Raw genomic sequence first — 23,914 nt, 5'->3', positions numbered from 1 at the left:
TGATTTGGGGAGATTCATTTGGTTCCAACTAATTCTCGGGGATCCAGTTGCCCAAATGAAACTCCTGCAAATTCGTTTGTAATTGGTGAAGAAAGATGGGGGATTTTAGTTGGGACCATCTGAAAAAGATATAAGATTCTGGGCAAGATGTTCATTTTTATTATTGCTAAACAACCAAACCATGAAAAATTCCCTGATGTCCACTTGTGGAGATCTTGTTGGATATTTTTGATTATCGGTAAATAATTCCTGTCATACAATTCGGTTAGTTTCGCTGGGATCTATATACCTAAATAAGTAAGGGTTTGTGGTTCCCATCCAAACGGGAAATTAGTCTGACATTGAGAAACCAGTGTGGAAGGAAGGGAAATATTTAGTGCTTTTGATTTTGCAAAGTTTATCTGTAAGTTAGCTATAGATTTAAAGAGGGTAAAGTTCTTAAGCAGTTTGGGGATGGTGGTTAAGGGGTCAGTGAGGAAGAGAAGAATATCATCCGCATATGCTGCGATTTTACATGTTTTGTATAGAATGTTTATGCCAGGTTTCACTCTTATTTTGCGTAGCATGGGTTCAAGAGTGAACACAAAAATTAGGGGGAGAGGGGGCATCCCTGGCGTGTGCCATCCAAGATGGAGAAGGTGCTCGACAGGTGGCAGTTAACTCTGATTTTGGCTGTGGGAGTAGAGTATAGTGCCATAATCAAGTGAAGGAAGTGGGCTGGAAAACCTGTAGCCGACATGTAGTCCCATGCCACCCTGTCGAACGCCTTCTCCACGTCGAGGGAAAGAAAAAAGCCTTGTGTGGAGGTATTGGTGAGCCAATGATGAATGTTGATAGCTTTTATGGTGTTATCCCTGGCTTCTTGACCAGGGATAAAACCTACCTGGTCCAATGAGATTAGTTTGGGGAGTAGGTGTTGTATGCGGTTGGTGAGAATTTTAGCGTAAAGTTTCACGTCCACATTCAAAAGGGATATGGGTCGGTAGTTAGACACTATTGTGATGTCTTTGCCTGGTTTGGGTATGAGTGTGATGTGGGCCTCGAGGATATCTTTGTTAGTTTGAGGAGACGTTGATAGAGAGTTAAATGGCTTGGTGAAGTGGAGGGTGAGTATGTAAGAAAAAGTCTTATAATAGCTCACCGTTAGGCCACCCGGTCCGTGGCTTTTACCCGTTTTAAGTTGCTTTAGAGCCATGAGGGTTTTGGCCGGTATAATAGGTGTTGGACAATATTGATTTAAAAAGGTATTGAGCAGCTCAGTCCAGTCGTTGATGCATCCCGTTGTGTGAGAGGAAGGCAGGTTATAGAGTTAAGAGAAATAGTGGACAAACTGGTCTGCAATATCTTCTGTGGTCACGTGTGCATGTCCGAGGGGATCCTTAATCATGTGAATGGTGGAAGATGCCTTTTTATGTTGAAGGGCTCTCGCTAACAGTTTTCCTGATTTGTTCCCAAACTCATAAAACAGTTTCTGTGTTAGTAGATATTTGCGTTTCAATGTTTTGTCCAACTCCTCTAAGAGTTCTTTTCTAGCCTGTTTGAGGTCAACCAGGGTTTTGGTTGATAGGGAACGTTTGTGAGCATGTTCCAGAGCTTGAATGTGTGTGGACAATTCAGATATGCGAGCTCTTCTGAGTTTGGGTCGTTTGGCAGCTAAGGAAATTAGTTTCCGAATTACATGTGTGTGCAGCCCAAATTTTTGCAGGTGTAGTGTCTATTGTGTCATTCTCTTAAAAGTAATTGGAAATGTGTTCAGTTATATTCTGAGTCGTTTCAATGTCGGTCAGTATGGAGTTATCTAGCGCCATTTTGTGGGTTTTGCGTGTGACATCTGGAGGGTCAATGTCATGGAGATGGGGTTATGATCTGAAAGCACCATAGGGTTCCAACTTTTTATGTCACAGGATATTACTGCAAAAGTCTAGAAAATGCAAAATTTCAGTAAAAAATACACTAAAGTGAATTTTAGGGCAAACAAATTCAATAAATCAATCACATTTTTGGTAAAAATATAAAAGATAAGGTTGCACCAAGTAAATAGCTACCCAACATGCCAAATCTTAAATTTGTGTACACCCGTGAAATGGTGACAAACTTCAGTACCCTATATTCTCTATAGGCAACGCTTCAAAAGCTCTCTATCGGTATTAGTTTAGTGTTATGGAGGAGGTCTGGTGTTAGAATTATTGCTCTCTCTCCGGTGTGCGCAACGATATATAACATGTGTATCACAATCAGTGTTTTCATGCGTTTACGTTAGTACGTGAGTTTGGAGATGGGGGGGGGTCTCAAAAAAAAAAAATTTGTGGGGGGGGGGGGTTTATGTGCTTGGGTGTAACTTAATTTTTTGGTAAAAAAAAAAAAATTGTTTTTTTTTTTTTTTCATCACATAGGGAACAAAAGGTCCCCAATGTGATTTTTTTTTTTTTAGTTGACAGGCTTTCTTTAATGAGACATGCAGGGTCTAAAAGATTGCATTGCAAAACCTTCCTTCCTGGCTAAGCTAGCCGGGGACGAGAGGCTGACCCAGAAGAGGCGTCATAGATTTCGCTTTCGGGTTAGAGCAAGAAGAAGAGGAGAGTGGACGTGCGTTCGCTCTTCTCCTTCCCCCCAGCTGCCGGCACCTGCCATGTTGGTCCAAAGCTCGCAGATGAGCAAGCGGAGCCCGAAAAACATGGCGGTGGGGTGCTTGGTACCGGAGGTGTGTGTGAGCACCTTTCACCTCACGGACAGAAGTCTGCCTGTCAGTTTCCCACCGGATCATGTGTGAAACCCCCTAATGTTAGGTCTCTACGATGTATGGACCTGGCAGTAAAAGGATTAAAGTATTTTTTTGCACCATCCTGAGGAAGTCACTTGTATAGTCCCATGGAACGCATTGACGGTGTTCTTATACTATTCTGTGAGAAATAAATATTGAAGTTTTGAAGAATTCACTTCTCAGCTTTTTATTCACTTTTGGTTGCCTCTACTGACACCAATTTCCCATTTTTGAGTCTCTAAGGCCCCTGAATACACCAGAATCCAGGAACCGCAGTGCGTAGGATCGTCCGGATCACCCCACGAGCATCGAGTGCGACCGTTCTCTGCGCAGGGACAGTTATATTCCCTGTAGTAGGCCTTCACTCCAGGTTGTCTGATCCCCCATTAGGGAGCCCACCAACCTCACAGGTGTGAGTACACCTTTTCATTTTACCTTCTCTTCTTCATTTCATCTGTTAAACCACGACGCTATAAGGAACTCTCTCAGCCCTCTGTTTTTTATCTTTTTCTTTTATCTCCTTATTCTTGGAGGCACCCCGGTTATGCTACTGTTCTGAGGCTTGTCCTGCAACAAAAGGTTAAGCTATTCATGTACGCTTGTAGGAACCAGTGGGCGGTAAATCTAGGGTGATAAAAATGGCTAATGCTGGCAAGATTAACAGGTACAAATGAAAGCGAAGGAAGCCTGCAGCAAAAAAAGAAAACCTAAGATAAGATGTAAGATAGCAAAAAACATTATTTGAGTTAGGTGTGTAGGTACACGGGAAAGTTGAATTTAAGGCAAATAGAAATGACATACCCTATATTACCAAAAGTATTGGGATGCCTGCCTTTACACGCACATGAGCTTTAATGGCATCCCAGTCTTAGTCCGTAGGGTTCAGAATTGTGTTGACCCACCCTTTGCAGGTATAACAGCTTCAAAAGAAACAAAAGTGTGGCGCTATATATCACATCCACAGCCATGTGTATTACAATAAAGACATATAAAAATGGTGAATACTACCAAAAAATGTATGACCATAAAATGGATAGTGTCAAATAATTAATCAGTGTTGATCACATATAAAGTAAATACACAATAATACTTAATCATCAGATGTGCCAGTGATTAATAGAAACCTGTGCTGGTTCCATGAGCCAGACACCAAACATAAAAAACATGAAACTTTAGAAGTCCATAAAAAATGTGTAGAAAAATAGTGAAGAAAACATCAACAGAGTTCAAAGGGGGTGATGCATGGCCAGATGGTATTCACAGAATTTTAGTCGCACCAAATCTGGCGAGTGGGCAGAAGGGAGACCACAAGTGTGCATAGATTGTACATCAGTGCCGGGGCCAACACCAGGAGTAGAGGAGGCTTACCGGAAAGAATTGACCTGAAATGGCGTACGCCAGACAAGTCAAAAAAGCATAAACCACTGGTTCTGGGAAATGCGTCTTGTCAGATGTCATCAACAGATGGTGGAAAGAAAAGGGGGGGGTCCGCACGGCTTCCTCTCCCATAGGTAATCCAGCATAAGCCAAACGTGTAGTTTCATATGCCATGCAAGGAGCAAACAAAACTCACATAGCGTAATAATGTTTTAAAACACTAGTTTATTAAAATAATAAAAAACAGACTCACATTTTGGAAGAACGAAACAGAGCTCAAATATCAAATAGGGCTCACGATCACCGCTATTTGATATTTGAGCTCTGTTTCGTTCTTCTGTGCGGACCCCCCCCTTTTCTTTCCACCATCTGTTGATGACATCTGACAAGACGCATTTCCCAGAACCAGTGGTTTATGCTTTTTTGACTTGTCTGGCGTACGCCATTTCAGGTCAATTCTTTCCAGTAAGCCTCCTCTACTCCTGGTGTTGGCCCTGACACTGATGTACAATATATGCACACTTGTGGTCTCCCTTCTGCCCACTCGCCAGATTAGGTGCGACTAAAATTCTGTGAATACCATCTGGCCATGCATCACCCCCTTTGAACTCTGTTGATGTTTTCTTCACTATTTTTCTACACATTTTTTATGGACTTCTAAAGTTTTTGTTTTTTATGTATGGTGTCTGGCTCATGGAACCAGCACGGGTTTCTATTAATCACTGGCACATCTGATGATTAAGTATTATTGTGTATTTACTTTATATGTGATCAACACTGATTAATTATTTGGCACTATCCATTTTATGGTCATACATTTTTTGGTAGTATTCACCATTTTTATATGTCTTTATTGTAATACACACGGCTGTGGATGTGATATACAGCGCCACACTTTTGTTTCTTTTGTTTTTTTCTGCCTTGAGTCTATAGGTGTATTGGCTGCTTTTCACTTTTTTTCCTTGTCAAAAGAAGTTTATTGAGTATACAATGTTATAAAGATACATAAAGTAAGTTTACAAGGATCTATAAAGTAAGCTCATTGTTTTACAGTAGGGTTTATATAGGTAAATATCATGAAATTTCAAATATTAAACATTGGGTTCACGTAAACCTAAATTAAAGATATATATAATTTCCTTAGTTACTTTTGTAGGTATTTAAATGATTTATACCTACTATACATATTGTTTACAAGTAGAGTGTATATAGGTCAAATAAATTCTGATAATGAGCTTTAATCGTAAGGTGGAGAAAAGGAAAGAGAAAGAAGAAAAAGGGTTGAAAGGTAGAGGTATGGTCCACAAGGTTGTCCCGCTCGTCAGTTTATTATTCTTTTTAGTTCTCTTTGAAGCCTTAGAATGGGTGTCTCTGTAAGTCATTTAATCTGTTACCATGGCAACAGGACAGAGTCATTGAAGTTTGACAGGAACTGTTGTTTTATCCAAGGATGCCAAAGTTTTTCAAATTTTGGAATTTGATTTTGATCGATGGCTACCATCTTAGCATGGGACATTGTATTATTCATTCTGTGAATTGTTTCTGCTAGTACCAATGTAGGAGATTTCCATGCCTTGGCCACTGTTTGTTTTGCAGCCGTTATTAGTTGGATCATTCGTTTGAATTGAGAGAGTGTTAACCATTCCGGTTTTAGATTAAGTAAAGTTAAATATGGATCTGGTTGTATTATTTTTTTAAATATTTTAGATGCAATCACGAAGACTTCCTTCCAGAAGGTTTGGATTACTGGGCACGTCCACCATATGTGTAAATATGTGCCTATTTCTGGGCATCCTCGAAAACAAAGAGCTGAGGTATTAGGTGAATATTTTGGCACTCTAGCGGGTACAAGGTACCAGCGAGTTAGGACTTTATAATTTGTCTCTAGTGCTAATATGTTGGGTGAAGATGACTTAGATGTAAGCCATATGTTAGACCAGTCCGTGTCTTCTAAAGTTCGTCCCAGGTCCTCCTCCCACCTCTGAACGTAAGAGGGTCTATTAAGATTTGCTACTCCATATAATTGATTATAAAGTGATGAAATTGTACCTTTAGCAAATGGATCTTTTGTACAGATTGATTCAAAAATGGATAATTGGGATAATGGTGTATCCCCCTTTAGGAATGGTGTATAGAAATTTTTGATTTGGAGATATCTAAATATCTCAGAGTTTGGTAGATCATATTTTTCTCTAAGCGATGGGAATGAAAGGAATGATTTAGATGCTATGAAGTCATTTAGTGTCTGAATGCCTGATGTTGTCCAAGCTTTAAAAGAATTTGGGTAGATCCATGCCGGATAAAAGGCCGGATTTCTGATAAAAGAAAGGAGAGGATTGTGTGGAGATTGTAACTGATATTTGGTTTTTAGTTTATCCCAGAGAGATAAGAAGTGTTTAGTTATGGGATTATGAATTTTAAAGCGGTCTTTAGGATCAAGCCATAATAAATTTGATATTAATAGAGGGTCATTTTCTGAAGCCTCTATAAATACCCATAATGGGATTTCCTGTTTTGCATGGTATTTGGACAGACTGGCCAAATGTGCTGCTCTGTAGTAGTTAGTAAAATTAGGGTATCCCAGGCCTCCTTTATTTTTGGGAAGATGTAGTGTGTGTATAGGTATACGTGGTTTAGAAGAGCCCCATATAAACAAAGTTGCTCTTTTTTGTACTATTCTCAAAAAATAGGAAGGAATTGGAATAGGGAGGACTCTGAATAGATAAAGCAATTTGGGTAGAATAGTCATTTTGATTGCATTAATCTTCCCCATCCAGGATAAAGGAAGTTGCGACCATTGTTTTATTAGATTTGTGATCTGTCTTAATACAGGAGGATAATTGGTTGAGAATAAGTCAGAATGAGATGCTGTTAAATGAATTCCAAGATATGGGATTGATTTTTCTGCCCATGTGAATGGGAGTGCAGCCCTAGCCGGGATCAATTCCATGTTTGTGAGTGAAATATTAAGCACTAGGCATTTCTTAGGATTAATCATAAGGCCGGATAGGTCTGCAAATCCATCAAGAGCTGGTATTAAGTTAGGACCAGAGACCTGTGGTGATGATAGAAAAAGTAATATATCGTCTGCAAATATACATAATTTGTGTGTAATACCTCCTAATTCAATGCCAGTTATAGTTTGGTTTGTTCTGATGTATTGGGCCATGGGTTCGAGTATAAGGGCAAATAATAAGGGAGATAATGGGCAACCCTGTCGGGTACCTCTTTCGATATTAAAGGCTTCAGATTTGTATCCAGCATATTTTATATAGGCTTTGGGTTTATTATATAATGCTTTGATCCATGTTAAAAAGTGGGGTCCAAAACCCCATTTTTGTAATGAATATTGCATATATTGCCAGGATACTGTGTCAAATGCCCTCTTAATATCGAGAGATAGAAAACATAAAGGGATTTTCCGTTTTTTAGCAATATGTGCCAATAACACTGCCCTGCGTATATTATCGCCTGCCTGTCTATTTGGCATGAAGCCTACTTGATCTCTATGTATTAATTTTCCTATAATGCTATTGAGGCGTTTTGCTATTATTTTTGCTAATAATTTAATATCGAGGTTTAACAGAGAGATAGGCCGATAATTCACACAGGAAGTATCATCAGAAAGGGGTTTTGGGATCATACAAACAATTGCCATTAGTGTTTCTTGCCGAAAAGAATGTCCATCTAGAAGTTTGTTAAAAGTTTTAGTGAGAATGGGAGAGAGTATTTCTGAGAATGTTTTATAGTATAAAGCCGAGTAGCCGTCTGGGCCTGGTCTTTTGTTAAGTTTTAGGTCTTTTATGGCGTTAGCAACCTCATCTATAGTTATAGGCTCATCCAAACTGCTTTTTTGATTCTGAGATAACTCAGGTAAGGTTATTTTTGAGAAGAAGGATTCAGCTTCTGTAGGATTAAATTCATTGTTTGTCTTGTATAAAGTTGCGAGATGTGAGTGAAATTTATGGACTATTTTAACTGGATTACAAGTGTAAACATTTTTTGATAATTTCAAACGTATTGGTTTGAAAGATTTGTTAGTTGAATTTAATGCTCGAGCCAAATATGTACCTGGTTTGTTTGTATTCATGTAGAAATTGTGTTTGGAGCGTTTGAGGGATTTATCAACTGAAATAGATCATATTCCAATCTAGATTTTTCCAGATGAGATTTTGTACTCTGAGATGGATTATCTTGAAATGATATGTAGGCTGCATTAAAATTGAGTTCTAGTTTTTTTGCTAGATTTTTGCGTTCCCGTTTAAATAGTGCCATTTGTCTTTGTATTGTACCACGCAAGACAGGCTTATGAGCTTCCCACAGTGTTATTGGGGAGATGTCTGTTGTATTATTAATTGATATGTATTCCTTTAAAGCTTGTTCAATGGCCATCTGATGTAGTGGGTGTTTGAGCATTATGTCCGGTAAGTACCACGTTGGGTCATGCGCTTTTGGTATGGCTGAGGCTATAGTAGTGTATACTGCATTATGGTCAGACCACGGAATTGGAATTATATCTGATGCAATAATTTCTGGTATCATTCCTATTGTTAGAAAAATATGATCTATTCTGGTGAAGGTTTGATGAGGGTGCGAGAAATAAGTGAATTTCTTTTTCATTGGGTTACTTTCTCTCCATGAATCTACCAGATTGTATTTGGAAAGAAGTTGAGAAAAAGGTAATCTAGAGGTTATTTTGGATGGTGTAAAAGGTGATTTATCTAGAAATGGGAGGAGGACCTGGTTCGAATCCCCACACATTATCACTGTTCCTATTTTGTGTGTATTAATCACTTGTAATATATGTGAGAGGAATGGTGTAGGTTGTTTGTTAGGAGCGTAGTAGGAAATCACTGTGATTGCTGTATCCATTATATAACCCATGAGTATCAGGTATCTACCTTCGGGGTCTTTAATTTCTGATGATAAGGTGAATGGTGTGGATCGGTGAAATGCAATTAGAGTTCCCCTTTGCTTGGTACAGGCAGAAGCCGTGTAAATTTGTTGATAAAAAGGAGAAATATATTTTGGAGTAGAATCTTTGGTGAAGTGTGTTTCTTGGAGGCATACTATGTGAGCCTTCTTGTTATGGAAAGTACGGAAGGCTTTGGTCCTTTTTTGAGGGACATTTATTCCCTGAACATTCAGGGAAAGTATATTCAGTGGTGCCATGGCAATAGATCAAATAGTTTTGACTTACTTTTTGTTATGCAGAGCTGACTGCGCAGATCAACCTGTGTGGACTGAAGAGATGAATAGATAGAAAAGAAACCGGGGAATTCTGGAGTAAAGAGTAAACAAAAAACATATGAGATTAGATGATACATTGTATAAATTATTTTTTGCAAGTAATCACAATTTACCCGTGAAAGAGAATAAATATCTCTCTCAGGGAAATAAGTGCCTTCGTCACACTCCCACATAATATGGTTGGGAGAATGAGGAGGGCTAATGGGGGTACACGGATCTTCCGCTTACAGGAGAGAAGTGCTATGTCAAAAGACATCAAAATGATGTTTCATTAATTGGAGTGCAGAATATAGTTTTTGTTGAAATTATTTATTCCAGGGTGGTTGTATATGGTTAGTCTTGCCCTAGGCTAAATAATTCAGTTAGAAAGGTACTGTTAATAACTTTGGTATTGATGAAGATAGTTTGAATTATTTTGGGATTTTAACCCTTTTAGAGTAAACAATTACATATTTTATTCATATGTAACTGTTTAGATATGTTAACTCATAAAATTGAGGTTGTATTGCTTCAGATTAGAATAAACAAAAACATAATTCTAGGAACTAGTTAGGTAATAATATATTTGTTTTAAGAAAAGAAAGAAAAAGCTTCCATTACTTCTGGATTATTGAACATATTTGTCCTAAAAAGTAATAAATCTATTATTATTACCTGATAATATATAACTGAACAAGAATTTCCTTATTTCACTTATATATTCTAAGGCTATATGAATCAGAAGTAATAAGAAATATAACTGGAATGTAACATGATCCCACACAGTGTGTGACTATCAGAATGCAGTTACATTCAGTTATAAATACAGATTTTTTATAGAGAACCATCTCTTAGTATAATAAATGAAGAGATATCAGGAATTAGGATGTCAGTCCATTGAATCTTCTTGGTCCATGGATGATGTGGCATAACGGCCTCTTTTGTGAGAATGATGATTCCCATTTTGTTCTGAAATTTTCTGGGTGCTGCCTGAAGGTGAAGATGATGCCATTCTTCTGCGTGTGGAAGTGTTGCTGTTTGTGGGTTTTGTCAGATTTAATTTTAAAAGGGTTTGTTGTAGTTCATCTGCTGATCTGCTTCTGTAAATTGTACCTTGGTAGTTAAATCTGACTGAAAAGGGGAAGCCCCATTGATACATAATGTTGTGGCGTTGCAGTTCCATTAGCTGGGGTTTCATGGATCGTCTTTTAGTAATAGTAAGTTGGGATAGGTCAGCAAAAATTTGATAATTGTGTCCATGAAAATTAAGTTCCTTTTTTTCTCTTGCAGCAATTAGTATTTGTTCTTTCGTTCTGTAATAATGAAATTTTGTGATTATATCACGTGGGGGTCCATCTTTCTTTTTGGCTGTGAGGGCTCTGTGTACTCTGTCCAGTTCTAAACGTTCAATAGGGATATCTGGCTTTAGTTCTTGTAATAGAGCAGTAATAGTAGATTGCAGGTCTGTCACAGTTTCAGGTATTCCCCTTATGCGCAAGTTTGAACGTCTGGCTCTATTTTCGTAATCTTAGAGCTTAGTTTGAAGTATTAAATTCTCTTTTTTTAATTGTTCCAATTCTGTTATGTTTTCTTGGGTTGTAATTTCAATTTCATCCATTTTTATTTCTAAGGCTGCGGTGCGGTTTCCCAGCTCTCTTATTTCTTTGGTTAGGCTTTTTGTTATTTGGTCTGAGGTTTGTTTTAAAGCCTTATGAAGCATCTTTTCAAATTGTAATAATATTACTGGGGATACTGAGGAGGCTTGTGGAGAAGTTTGTGAGAGGATTTGTTCTGTATCTGACTCAAATGGAGAGTCTTGCTGTGACATTTTCTGTCTGTGAGAGCGCCCTGATGCTGTATCTTGTGAGGTGACTGGAGCTGCTTCAGCTGCAGTGAGTGCCTGTGAGCTCTTTGTGAGGTGATTTTTATTTCTGCCACGGTTTCCTCCCAGTACCATATTTCCTGCCCAATCTTTCACAGTTTGTTCCCAGGGGCAAAAAGGTTCAAATGGATACCTTTTGAGTCTGCAGGCTCCGCTTTGTCCTTCTCTTCTCTCCTCAGCGGTGTGGAGCTCTAACAATGCATGTCTGCTCCGCTAGGCTCCGCCTCCTGCCCCTCCACTTTTTTTCTAAACGTAGCGCTGTACTTAATTTTTATTTTTGCTAGGTATAACAGCTTCAACTTCGCTTCTGGAAGAATGGTCAAACATTCCCATAGACACACTCCTGAACCTTGTGGACAGCCTTCCCAGAAGAGTTAAAGCTGTTATAGCTGCAAAGGGTGGGCCAACTCAATATTGAACCCTATGGACTAAGACTGGGATGCCATTAAAGTTCATGTGCGTGTAAAGGCAGGTGTCCCAATACTTTTGGTAGTGTACATTAATGCAGCTCTGTATTCATTAAGGTTGCATGCACACTGGGCAGAAAAAACCCTGCTTTTATTTTTTCAAGCTGTAAACACACCTGTATGTGTCCATGCACCCATAGGCGTTTACAGGCTTTTAAGAAGAGGAGCATTTAGAGGCTAAAAAAAAAATCATCACCGGCACATTCAGAAGAGGAACATTTGGGCAGAAAAAAAATACACAAATGCGCAGTAACGTTAGATGCACCCTTGCGTTAATTTGTTTTAATGGCCAAAGTAAATTCATATTTTGGCCAATAGAAGCTGAGCCCCCTGTAATCCATCGCCATTTAGCACAAACAATAACCCGAGGAGTCTCCAAAATCTGCCCAACAATCGCTGGACATTGGCCACATTGATACTGGGGGAAATTGTGGAGTCCGGCTGGCCAATCGAGCTGTTCTTGGGCCGCGGCCGGCTCCACACTACAGATACCCACCGCCATCTTTCGGTCTACGGAAACCTCAACATCCCCGGGCGCTAGTGCCGCGATTGACGGAGCGGTAAGAGACTAACCTGCCTACAGCTGGGAGTACTGTCCCCGGAGTGGACCGGACTGTGTGGGGACCCGGATATCTTACTAAAAACCAAGCGGAAACGGGCCCCGAACACCCGCGGCCTACCGTCGGCTTGAGGCCTGTAAGCCTCCAGCATCCCTAGGCTCGAGTGCCGCGATCGCGGTATGGGGGGCAATCAATCTACCCACATCCAAAGCGGGCACCTCCGGGAGATTACTGGCCAATCCATCACAGGGAATATTTGCCCCGTTAACGGCAGACGTCCTAGACACTAAACTGCAATCCCTGCTCCAGGCCATCATCCACAATATTGCCCAGGAAGTAGGGAAACTTGCTAAAGAACTGAGAGGTGAGATAGACCAATTAGGCGACCGAACGGACACTCTGGAGACAAAGTTTGATGAGCTAATACAATATGTCCAAGTCTTAGAAGAAGATAACGCTGCCATCAAACACTCAGTCACCCAGCTTCAGGCTCAACAAGAAGACCTTGAAAATAGAGAGCGCAGACAGAACCTACGGATCAGAGGTATCCCTGAAACAGTAGAAGATAGAAACCTTCGCTCTTATCTCTGGAGTTTGTTTAATGTAGTGGGCCTCAAAATCCCTGATATTGATTGGCGCTTGGACAGAGCTCATAGATCCTTAGCCCCTAAACCTCCGGCTGGAGCCAACCCAAGGGATGTGATTGTCAGGTTTCACTACTATGACAGCAAAGAAGCCTTAACCATCAGCACCCGTAATCAATCCAGGCTTGATTTCAGGGGATCTAGGATCCAGATCTTCAGCGACCTTTCACCTTTCACCCTGGAAAGACGAAGAAATCTACTTCCATTGACTTTACACCTCCAGACCCATAAAGTCTTGTATCGCTGGGGCTTCCCCTTTCGCCTCTCTGGCTCCCGTGATTGCGTACAATACTCCCTACGTGACCTCCAGGAAAGTGATGCCTTCTTACGCAACTTAGGCCTACCGCCTCTCCTTGATTAAGATCCTGTGCCACTCCCCGCCACTCCTAAACCATCAGCAATCCTGGGCTGTATCTGGACCCCAGTGAGGCAGAAACCACACAAGACCAATCTTAGTCCTCAGAGGCGCCCGTCTTTCAGACTCCCAACCTGAGGAACTTCTCACATGGCTACGGCTTTATATGTTATTTCTGTTTGGTCTCCTGATGTTCCTGGGAGGCCGCCTACCCTTCCGGTAGGCCTACACACCCATCATTCTGCCCATGGGGTGTCTTAACTGTTGCTGTTCGCTATGACATCTTGGTTAATCAGTTTTATATTTTTCAAAGTGTAATTATCTACAAAACCCAGGTCTTTTGCTCCGGAAGACGGAGGGGGATCCTCTGGCCCCCCTTTTCGGTGGTCCTCATGCTCCCCTTCCCAGCCCAAGGCTCAGACCTGGGTTCCCTGGAGGGATTCGTCCTTCCAGGCTTCTCTTCGGATGACTTATGGACTTTCATCTATTTTTTCTTTTTCCTTTTTCTCCTTTTTGCTGCTTTTCATTTTTATAGCTATTTTATTTTTTATTTACATTTTCATTTTCATTTTTATAATATCTTCTTTCACTGTTTTTCCTCTGGCCTTTTTTCCTGACCAGAGGTGGTTACATCTCATAGGATGGAATTGTCAAGGTTACAGTTTTGATGATGTTTTATGTATTGACAAGTTACTTTACACCCTCCCTATAACCCTTGCAACATGGAACACCTTACCCGACAAATGCTATGTTACCTATCAAGCACATATCCACCAGGTTAAGTCGTTATGGCGCTAAATATTTTTACTTGTAATGTCAAAGGTTTGAACTCTGTTCAGAAGAGATGGCTGGCTCTGAAAGAGTTTAAAGCTTCTAAAGCTGATATAATCCTAGTCCAGGAGACCCACTTATGCCCTGGGGGTTCTCTCAAATTTGCCAGTAAACATTTTCCGACATCTTTTATGGCATCTGACCCATCTGGTAAAACAGGCGTGGCGATCCTCATTAACCGCCTATGTCCATTGCAAATTAAATCCTCCTACTTGGACCCCCATAGCAGATTTATTATCCTAGACTGCATGTTCCTCTCCAAATCCCTTACGATAGTCAATGTATACGCTCCCAACTCTGGACAGGCTCATTTCTTCACCACTATGTTTCACGTCCTCGATAAATTTTCTAAACCCTTTACAGTAATCGGTGGGGATTTTAATATGACCATGTCCCCCAGTAAAGACAGACATGTACTGTCCCCATCTAAAACCCCATCTAACTCTGATCGCCTTTCCAAAACATTTCGGAAACTCATCAGAGCTAAGAACCTCTTAGACATCTGGAGGATCAAACACCCAACACACAAACAATACACATTTTACTCACACCCTCACAAACTTTACTCCAGACTAGATCATTTCTTTATTTCCTTACCCCTTCTGACATCCACAGTCTCATCCGAAATTAATCCTGTTTCCTGGTCAGACCACTCCTCAGTCCACCTAGATATTGCCCTATCTTCCGCATCCCCTAGAACGTGTCATTGGTGACTCAACAAAACCCTTCTCCGAATCCCTGAAACCAGAGACCACCTATCCAATAGCTTAGTTGAATATTTTCAGCTTAATGATAATACGGTCTCAGAGCCCTCCACCTTATGGGAAGCTCACAAAGCCATCTTTAGAGAACACTGTATTGCCACAGGCTCTCGTCTGAAGAAAGACGCAGCTCTCCAACGCTCCTCTGCTATCTCCAAACTCCGCAAAGCTGAGAAACTTTTACTCTCCTCTCCCACGGTGGCTAGGCTCCGAATCGTTATTTCCTTACGCAATCAACTCAGACCATTAGACATGAAAAAAATTGACAAATCTTTCCTATGGTCTAAACAGAAATTCATATACTCAAACAAACCCCATAGGATGTTGGTAAACAAACTGAAACCTCGTCCTTTCCACTCATCCCCAGATTTTCTTAGACAACATGATGGTACCCCTATATACTGCCCTTTCACAATGTCTAAAGTGACGCTCCATCTGCGTTTCATTTTCTTCTCCTTCTATTATGGGACTGATGTGATGGCGTGTGACGTCATTCTGACGTACGCACACCCGTGCTGGCCGCCCCACTCTTTCTAGCTGTCACAGCTGATCCTTATTAGGATAATTATGGTGCAAGCCTAATTTTGGCACCATACTAAGTATATAGTCAGTCTCTTAGTTTGTCTCTGGTGAGCGTTGTGTTATGTGGAGTGGGTCTTTGTCAATGGTAGGTGCTTGCCTGATTTTCTTTAACTAACTGATATATCTTTATATTATGGATTTTTTTTTCTCTATCTAAGCGTTATCTGGTACTTTTATTTATCTTTATTGTGAATATGTATATGTATATTTTCTATGGCTTTCTTTCTTTTTTCAGTGGCGTTGGTTAACAGACATCCTTCCAGTTAGGCTCTCCAATAGAAAACAACTTTTGGATGATACCTTTGGTTGGAATATGCCCCCTTTTGGGGCCTTTTGAGGGATAGATTTTTCCTCTTCCTGTCCATCTGATTGGAAGGCTTGGACTGGTTGCAGATTTTCTTAGGTAATTTTGAATAGTACTATACAATATACTTGTCCATTGGGTATTGTTCGCTTCATTTTCACGAACTTGCTCTACTGGATTAATATGTGATTTTGATTGTCTTTTTGGTTATTGTTGGTTATTTATTCTCAATATACACAGGCCATTTTTGAATGTAGATTGGGTCCAGGTCCAGCGTCTCCCTGCCTCTACACTCCCTCCTGCCTTCTGTGGGTGGGGGTGCACACCGTCTCTGCTCCTCAGTTTTAACTGTCTGGTTTTGAAATGCGTAAGTCTGCATATCTTTGATCATTAAGCAATGTGTCATATGTATATATATTTGCTATACAGTAGTGGACTTGCCTGTATTTTTGTTTGTAACTCTACCTTTTCTCTAATTAAAGGCTCCTTGGTTACATGTTCAAGTTGGTTCTGAAGAAGCTATTTTGTGAAAGGCGTCAACCATCTTGCTTTCACATATACTGTAACTTATGTCGTTGAACCTTTAGACAATATTCAAATGTTTTTACAGTGTTTATATTTATGAATTTTTGTAATAAACTTCTATCAAATAATATATGTCTATATTCCTCTGTGGTACTGTGATAATCCGTCATGCTGTTCTTGTTTTTTATATACTTTATCTAGGATGAGGTACCCCTTTAGCTTCTTTTGTTCACAAATTTACTTCCCTCTCAGGCTATAAGATCAACACAAGCAAAACGGAAGCTCTGCCCATATTCATCTCACCCTCAGATCTTACCGCCCTACAACAAAATTATTCATATAATTGGTTTACAAAATCCCTTAAATACTTAGGAATTAATCTAACCTCCTCATATTCAAGCCTTTACAAGGCCAACTTCCCCCCTCTCTTCCACGACATTGACCGACTCATGCGACAATGGGACACATATCCCATCTCTCCTGGGTCACATCAATGTCCTGAAGATGTCTATACTGCCGAGACACCATTATCTATTTGAGACCCTACCAATCCCCGTCCCGATGTCACAACTCAAAGCCACTCAGAGATCATTCCTTAACTTTATATGGCACTAGAAAGCTCACCGAATAGCTAGCTCAGTTGTACTCACCCCCAGATCCAGAGATGGGTTGGGAGCCCCAGACCTTCTCAAATAGTACTTTGCTACCCATCTAAAACCGATCATAGTCTGGTCACATAGAATGGCATCCAGTATCTGGTCAGATATTGAAATGAATGTTACTTGCCCTGTCCACCCCTGTTCCATGATTTGGACAAATCTAGAGTCCTCTATAACCCAACTTAGAAATGTATGCTTGTACCCGATGACTTTCACTATCTCTATATGGAAAAAATGCTCCCGTCAGTTCTCCCTTTCATCCCCATGTCCACCCCTGTTTAAATGTGCTGTTTAATCCTGACATTCCAGATAGTTTATCATATACCCGAATGCTTCCATGGACTCAGGCTGGAATTTTTCAACTCCGAAGTCTCGTACACCCACTCACCCACACACTTCTATCCTTTGATGAAATTCAACGGAAACACAAAATCCCTAAACATTTATTCTACTCTTATCTCCAAATTAAACATTACTTCAGCTCCAAATCTCCCACCCTCAGCCTAGACAAACCTACCCCATTTGAACTTTTATGCGCCCAGGGCCCATACCAAACCCGTCTTATTTCAGAAATGTATAAATATCTACATGAGGCCCTCCCACTCTCCCCCACATATCATATCTACATAAAGAAATGGTCCCAAATCATCAAACAACCCATCCCCACCCCTCAATGGCAGAAAATATGGGAAGCTGCGTCCAAATCCTCACGATGTGTGGAGCAGAGGGAGACATCCTATAAAATACTACTATTTTGGTACAGAACCTCGGAGGTCCTACACAGATACAATCATGGGGTTCCTCGGGTGTGTTGGAGATGTTGTGACGATACCGGCTCCCATTTTCATATTTTTTGGGAATGCCCCATTATCCAACCCTTCTGGTCCTCTATTCATACATACTTTTTGAAGCCAATCTTCCCTTAAACCCAATCCACTTTCTCCTAGGTTTGCCATTCCCAGACCTCCCCAAATATGCCCAAAAATTAGCTGGCTTTATCCTTTTGACAGCTAAACAAGCCATACCTTTGAGATGGTTATCTTCATCTCCACCCACTCTCTCACAAGTCCTGCAAATATTGGAACAAATACGCAGAATGGAACACCTCACTGCTACTATCCATGATACACTTCCTCAATTTTCAAGGATTTGGGATTTATGGGACCACACAGAGCTCAACCTCGGAACTATTCCTTCATTCTCTAATGGCACAATACTTTCTTGAACAAAGTAGGGTAAATGTCTGTTCTCCCGGGCCCATCCACGAACCCCCCTGGAGATTCCATGGTACACCCCCACCTTCCCCCCTTTTCTTTTCCTTTGTGGGAATCCCATGGAGCGCCTCTGTCTGGTATAGGTGCTCCTGAGACTCTGCTAACCCCAGACCCAGTGAGCAACAACCCCTATGATGCGAACTATTAATATACCCAGACCGTCCCCTCCCTGGGTCCCTCCCCACCTTGATCCCTATCTACACTTCCCTCTTATGATTTATATACTTGTCATTTTGTTAACCTGTGACGTTGGTAACACTGTAATCTTGCTTTTAAAATTTCAATTTACGTTATATACTTTTTGAATGATTGTACTCACTTTGTACTGACAACTGTTTGGCGTTACTTTTTTTTTTGCATTTTCTTTGAAATCCTTTAATAAAAATACAATTTATAAAAAAAAAAGTCAACAGCTACAAAAAGTGTAGTTGCTGACTTTTAGTAAAGAGACACTCATCTGTCCTACGGTCCAGCGATGCTGCTGCCCGGAGGATTGCTCCTCTCCGCCGGCGCAGTCATAGCCACTGTGGGCACCCGGCCGTGACAGCTTTCGGTTTCACGGCCGGGCGCGCACTGCGCATGCGCGAGTTGCGTTGCGCTCTGCTAGTAGCCAGGCAATCTTCTGGGACCTGTCACGTGTCCCAGAAGATTGCAGAGATGGAGAGGCCGCCTAGGGGGAGAGGAGGAGTCGCCTAGGCGTCCAAGAGCAGGAAGGAGGAAGTGGGGCAGGAAGTCCCACACTAAAATAAGTACCCACTTGCCCCCCCAAAAAATGACATGCCAAATGTGGCATGTCAGGGGGCGAGGAGTGCTTAAAGCAGAAGTGCCACTTTTGTGTGGAATTCCGTTTTAACGATAAAAATTCGCTAACATGCATAAACCCATGTGCAAATTGTGTTTTTTTTTTTTTTTTACTGTGTTTTACTGAGCATCATTGCTCCTGCCAGGAGAAAGGGTGTTTAAAGGTTGCTGAGCAATCGCTCAGTGTGCATGAGGTCTAATACAACCTTAAATTTGACTTGGTGTCAAAACAAAAGCAAGAGCACACCAGCATTGTGCATTTCCAATATACTGAATAATTGAATAAATCACTTTTATGGTAATACATGAGGCTGGCGAGTCCTTCTTTTTTGTTTTTTATTTTAGCACTCTGTCTAAGGATTTCCCCATTCTGAAGTAAGGCCTACACACATACCTGACGCTTTGATTGAGCAACTGCTTTTGGGATGACATCGTAGAAGAGTTCCACCTTTTTATGAGTGACTTATGTATGTGGGGCTGGTGTTGCCTATTGTTCTTTAGCACTGAAGTTTTTATAGTATAAGATATTTCTTGACTTTGTATCAGCCTCTTGTAGTGCCTGTACAGCAGAACTCAGAGAAGGGGAGGGAGAAGCAGCATAAGAAGCCAGTCAGGTGTGTTGCAGTGCAAGGAACACACTGATAGGAAAAACAAGGGTAGACAGAGATATGCTCATCATGGTGTTGCTCCTCCTTTCACTTTTCCAACTACCACTGGAGATGGGGAGGAGACCTGTAATTACAAGTGACACTGCAAAAAACTAAGTGCCCCCCCCCCCCCATTCTAGGCAGGACTGTGCTGTGTGGCAGAGCTGTGTGAATTTCATGACAGGATGGACAGCCATTATAATTGGTAATATTTGGATAACAGGGGCAGGATTTAGCACCATTGGAGGATAAGGTAGAGCTTTACACTAAGCAATGTGGTTAAGGCAATACATTTTCCCTCCCCTTCCCACTCCTACCCTAAGTGTAATGTCTCTACTGGAACATGGTTACATATATTTTGGTCTTGCACATTAGTAAAGGATATATGTCACAAATCATAGCTATTGTTAAAGTGTTACTAAACACAGGACCCCGCATTCACTATATCTGGTCTCCCACAGTACACAGAACATGGAAATGCAATTATTTTAGTAAATATAAACTGCTAGGAGTAGTTTTCATTTTCCCACGACTATCCTATGAGAATGCGGGGCCCCTGACCCTCTGTCTGGACAGTGCTGATTGGCCCTGTGCTGATCACATGCACTCTCCCAAGAAAAAAACCTCACTAGCAATACACACCAAACTGAGCATGTGCAGCCTGTCCCCTGGCTCTGTAAATATCAGAAAATATATTGGAGTCAGTGGAAGGAGATGATCAGAGGAAACAGGATTTAACTGCCTTTTTTACACAATGCAGAGCATTAAACCCTTACATTCTACAGTGAGTCTAATGCCGTGTACACACGACCGGACTTTGACAGCAAAGGTCCGACGTAACGAATCTGTTGGGCAATTCGATCGTGTGTGGGCTTCATTGAACCATTTCTGTCAAAAAATCTGACGGACTTTAGAAATAGAACGTGTTTCAAATCTTTCCAACAGCCTCGAGTGCTATAGAAAAATCAGTTTGTCTGTATGCTAGTCCGACGGACCAAAAATGGCGCAAGGACAGCTATTGGCTACTGGCTATGAACTTCCTCATTCTAGTCCGGTCATACGTCATCACGTTCGAATCAGTCGGATTTTGGCATGATCGTGTGTAGGCAAGTCCGTTTCGTTGGAACTCCGTAGAAAAGTCCTTTGGAGTTCAGTCCGTTGAAAAGTCTGCTCATGTGTACGCGGCATAAGCCCTCACGCACACTGGACTTTTTTACAGCTTCTGTTTTTGGCTTCAGATGTTTTTTTCTGCAGCCATTAAACTCCTCAGCATGTTATCCTGTGTGTCCATGCACACATAGGCTGTTATCAGCATGTGTATTTTCTGTCTGGAAAAAACCTCCAGAACAAGTGGGTCTGAACAGGAGTTTTTCAGCTGTAAAAAAAAAAAAGCTTTAATTCTGATAAAAACTTAAAAAAGCTGAAAAACTTGGCTATTTGGCATTTACCAGCGTTTTTTGAGCCACAAGCTTTTGTGGGAGTATAGTTTTGCGAAAACAAAAAGCGGCAAAACGCTACTGCAAAAGCGCTGCAAAACTTATTATTATATCTACAGTTTTCTACAGCTATTGCTACTGCCGTTTTTATAACGCTCAGTGTGCATGAGGCCTTGCAAGCATGCTTTACTGCATATACAGACTGATTTTACTGTTGTGGTAAATCCTTCTTCAGTGTAAGTCCCTAATGGCCCACCAGCCTTCATCAATGATAACCTTTGTACCTTTGTACAAGCATACTTACTGTACATGTGTAGAAATTGTTCACAAAAAAGAAAATCAGTTTTGATACAATGGCTTGAAAAGATAGGCCTTCCCTACAATTTCTTCCCATGCATTATGTAAACTCATCTGTGTACTTTTGTTGGCCCACTCAAGTCACTGCTGTCTCCATTTTATTGTGATAAGTTTTGAAGCAACCAGACCAAAAGCCAATTGTTGTAACAATTGTTTATGCAAATAATAAACTGTTTGCTTAATATATTTACTTAATACATGGAGAGATTTACAACAGGCTGAGAAAGACACGTCTAGCGAATTCAACCAAAAGACAAAAATAATTAAAAAACTATATCCTCAGGACCCCAGACGACTCCCAGTTGATCTAGATTCCTATGACAAACATATACTCTCTGGATCAACAATCAGTACTGTTACGTCTGATTAATATTATAGCCAGTTATAGTTACATAGTAAGTCAGGTTGAAAAAAGACACAAGTCCATCAAGTTCCACCAAAAAAAAAAAAAAAACACGGTACAATCCCATATACACAAACCTACACCCACAGTTGATCCAAAGGATCCGGACGCTCCAACTGGTTGTAATTGTCCATAGTCTATGGCAGTGTTACCAACCCCCTGAAGTGAAATTTACTGGCAGGATGCCAAAATTTACAAACAGCACCACTTTTTTACTGGCAAAAATCATGAAAATTACTGGCAGATCTGCATTTTTTACTGGCACTGCAAAAAAGTACCTAAAATTACTATTTTTCAGTGCTAAACAGTGCAAGGATAAATATTTGAACTATAAACATATAGCTAGTGCTATTAGCAATGTGTTTAAGTTAAACAAAAGTCAAAAAACATATTTCTCCATTGACATGAAGGTCAGGTTACTATAACCCAGCTAGCACTGGGTTCCCTCCTTACATCAGAGTCTGCAGGGATCCCCCTTACAGTGAAAGGGAACTCTTATGTAAAGGGGAACACTGCAGATCATGATCTAAGGGGGAACTCTGATGTAAGGGGAGGCTCTGGTGACCAGAGACCACCTTATATCAGAGTCCACTGTGTTCCCTTTACATCAGAGTTCCCAATTACATCAGGGTCCGCAGATTGAGTTCCCCTTTGCACTGTAAGGGGCAATCCTGCAGACTTTGATGTAAAGGGGGAATGCCAGGAACTCTGATGTGGGGGGCACTCTGGTGACCAGAGACCACCTTCCGTAGAGTGAATACACTAAGGTAAGGGGAGTTACTAATTTAGGGGGAAACCTTTATATCAGTGCCCCTTACATTATTGTATTCACTCCCCCTTACATCAGCAACCCCCCCAGACTGGCCTGGCGGTGCTGTCACTGACCTCCTCTCAGGTGCATCGTGCAGGGCTCAGTCAGATGGCTCCAGCTTGGCGGCTCTGGTTTTCCTATGGGCTCCTCTCCACAGTCCACACACGTCTGACTTCTCCCGTGACCCCATGATCCCTGTGGCGATCCCACTCTTGACTCCTTTCCCGACTCCCCCTCAGAGACTGCAGACATGATGTAGGAAATGGTCAGAGGCTGCGGACAGGAGATGGTCAGAGGCTGCGGGCAGGAGATGGTCAGAGGCTGCGGGCAGGAGATGGTCAGAGGCTGCGGGCAGGAGATAGTCAGAGGCTGTGGGCACTGGGCAGGGGATGGTCATAGGCTGTGGGCAGGTGATGGTCATAGGCTGTGGGCAGGGGATGGTCAGAGGCTGTGGGCAGGGGATGTCAGAGGCTGTGGGCAGGAGATGGTCAGAGGCTGTGGGCAGGGGATGTCAGAGGCTGTGGGCAGGAGATGGTCACAGGCTGTGGGCAGGGGATGGTCAGAGGCTGTGGACAGGAGATGGTCAGAGGCTGTGGGCACTGGGCAGCGGATGGTCAGAGGCTGTGGGCAGGAGATGGTCCGAGGCTGTGGGCAGGAGATGGTCAGAGGCTGTGGGGCCGGGCATGGTAGTTTCCGCCACTGTCCCCCTTCAGATGCTAATACCTGTCTCACTCTCCACATCAGTCAGTGACAGTGTCCACCTTCTTTCACTCACTGTGACCCTTTCATTTCTCCAGTCACAGTGTCCTCCAGTCCTCTACCAGGCCGGTTTCACCCCCCCGTAATGTCCTCCTGTGGCCAGGCCTGGTAACATTGCTCCTCTCTGCACCGTTCTGCTCCCCCCCGCTGAACCACCAAGAAGAACGAGCGGCGGCTTCTGTTTAAAAATGGTACCAGGCGGCGTCATTACATTACTGTGCATGCACCGGCCAGCCGAGCTTGTACGAGGACTTCAGACTGGGATTTCAAGTGGGGACACAGGCACCAGAACTTCAAGCGGTGACACAGGCACGTCAAGCTGGGCAGCAGGCATGGGTACATCAAGCTGGGCAGCAGGCACGGGCACTTCAAGCTGGGCAGCAGGCACAGGCACTTCAAGCTGGGCAGCAGGCACATCAAGCTGGGCAGCAGACAGGGGCACGTCAAGCTGGGCAGCAGACAGGGGCACGTCAGGCTGGGCAGCAGACA

This window comes from Aquarana catesbeiana, linkage group LG09 (genome assembly GCF_042186555.1).
Source record: "Aquarana catesbeiana isolate 2022-GZ linkage group LG09, ASM4218655v1, whole genome shotgun sequence".
Classification (NCBI taxonomy): Eukaryota; Metazoa; Chordata; class Amphibia; order Anura; family Ranidae; genus Aquarana; species Aquarana catesbeiana.
The sequence above is the reverse complement of the archived record's forward strand: the minus strand, read 5'-3'. Positions refer to the sequence as shown.